This window comes from Elephantulus edwardii, unplaced genomic scaffold (genome assembly GCF_000299155.1).
Source record: "Elephantulus edwardii isolate Elephantulus edwardi_28Jun2011 unplaced genomic scaffold, EleEdw1.0 scaffold00044, whole genome shotgun sequence".
NCBI classification, from domain to species: Eukaryota; Metazoa; Chordata; class Mammalia; order Macroscelidea; family Macroscelididae; genus Elephantulus; species Elephantulus edwardii.
This window is the reverse complement of record NW_006399794.1, coordinates 18,777,843-18,780,380: the sequence shown is the minus strand read 5'-3', so window position 1 is coordinate 18,780,380 and position 2,538 is coordinate 18,777,843.

The following is a 2,538-nucleotide window of genomic DNA, read 5'->3' as shown; positions in this document are numbered from 1 at the left end:
GGCGGTGTGGGTGTGGTTGGCGCAGGATAGATAAGGGTTTAGGGCTGTTGTGCATAGGGTCGCTATGAGTCACAAAGGACTCGACGGCACATAACAACAATAACAACAGTCACTTCTTAATTTGAGTAAGTTTTTAATAGGCAATAGTTTTGTGACAAAATATAGATTAGGATTTCCATAATAAGAACTGGAACTACAGAAAGAAATTTTAACATTATGGTCTAGAAGGATCATTGAATGTGCTGTATTTGTAAATATCAGTGGTGGCCACAATGCCGCTTGCAGCAAAGGAAAAGAGAGAGAAAAAAAATAATCATCAGTTATACTTTCTTTTTTCTTTCTCAACACACGTAAAAATGAATGTCACAAATCCTGGGGGTATGTGAAGAGTAATATGAACATTGAATTTGAAAGGATACTTCTCATTTAGTACTTTCAGAAGAAAAAGCAAATGTATCTTCAAAAGTACTCAAGAGCATCTTTACAGTAAAAGAAATATATTGAGCATTGAGAAATGTACCAAGCTTTGTTTGAAAGGATTTCTTGGAAAAAGAAAAGCAATGATTTACTACAATCAAGGAGAAACTATCAAATTACCCAGTTTGATCTACAGAGAAACAATCAAGAAACAAGTTTACTGCTTGACCTTTCTATCATAATGAACCCACCGACCTACTTACTGCTTTGCTGAAACGGGCTCTTTATAAATACTTGAAAGCAGTTATTTAAAAAATGTCCTCTCTAATCAGGCCATGTCATCTGTAATCTTTCTTCTAAAACAAGTCCAAATGATTTCAAGAACACAATAGTCTCACAGTCTGTTTATTAAAGTCAAAAAGAAAGAGAGAGGGAAAAGCAAAAGCAATTTATATTCTCTAGTAATAGCTACATACCATTAGATTTTCATACACATTCATTAGGAAGGTGATTTGAACACAATAGGCTTTTGGATCAAAAACTATTTGCTAATTGATTGATTGGTCATATGTGCAATTATTTTTAGCTCTTTATGCCATCTGTAACTTTCTTGACTTTCAAGAGTTTTTAATTTCAAAAATGTTAACACATTAAAGGAAAACTTTAGTTGTCCTTGATTTAAGGGAGAACGTTGGTATTCATGAAAAGATAAAGACAATTTGTCAGTTGTTTTTAAAGGCTATTGTATTTTATGTCTATATGATTATTGCTTTTTACTCTGTCGTTGTTGTTGTTATGTGCTGTGAAGTTGTCTGTGACTCATAGTGACTCTAGGCACAACAGCATTACACCCTGCTCTATCATGTGCCAATCTTATTGTCTCTGACACACCTACACCCATTATCCCAGTCTCTGAATCAATTAATCTCATTCAGGGTCTCCCTCTCCTGAGCTGTCCCTCGACCCTTCCAAGCATGATATCCATCTCCAAGAACTGGTCCCGCCTCGCTACATGTTCAAAGTATGTCAGATGAAGATTCAGAGACCTTGCCTCCAAGGAGTAGCCTAGCTTCACCCTCCCTGGGATGAACTTGTTTGTTCTACTAGCACCACAGCTCAAAGGCATCAATTCTTCTTCTATCATCCCTTGACATTGTCCAACTTTCTGATGGATAGCAAGTAATTGCAAAGACTATGGCCTGGACCAGGTGCACTTTGGACTTCGGACTGACATCATTGCTCTTTAGTATTTTGGAGACATCTCTGACAGCAGACTTTACCAATGCAATTTTTCTTTTAACTTCCCAGCTGCTAGTACCAAGAGCGTTGATAGGGGAGCCAAGCAAACTAAAGCTGTTAACATTCTCAATTTCTTCACCATCTATCCTGATGCTGCCAAATGGCCCAATGGTGAGAATCTTTTTCAATCCATATTGAAGGCCACAGTCCTTGACCTGCAGCAAATACTTCAGGTCCTCCAGAGTTTCAGCAAGCAGGATGTGTCATCTACATAACAAAGATTGTTGATGAGTCTACCTCTATTCCTGATAACCATATTTCTCCTCATAGAGCCCAGTCTCCCAGATAATCTGTTCTGCATATGGATTTAAAAGGTATGGAGATATGACACGTCCCTGGCATACAACCTTCCCAATTTTGAAAGATGCTCTGTTTCCTTGCTTTGTTTTTAAAGCTTCCTTCTGGCCCAAGTATCACAATCAAGTGTTTTGGTATTTCCATTCTTCTCAGAGTCAGTCACCAACACCTACATTCAAGTCCTATGAATAAACAATGATGAAGTGATGTTCAGCAATTCTGTATGTTCTAAGATGCACCTACAAACTAGTTGATGGAGTTTGATTTGAAAGCTCTATTGAGACCTATGTTTATTAGTACTTATCTAAAGTTTTTATTGCAAACTATTAAACTTTATGGTGATTTCAAACATGAATAAAGTTCTAGAAGTTTGTTGCTGAAAAGTCACATACATGAACATCCTGTACTATCCCACACAGAGGGGATCATCATGGGTCAAAAATTATTCATAATAAACTTGTGTGTGTGTGTGTGTGTGTGTGAGAGAGAGAGAGAGAGAGAGAGAGAGAGAGAGAGAGAGAGAGA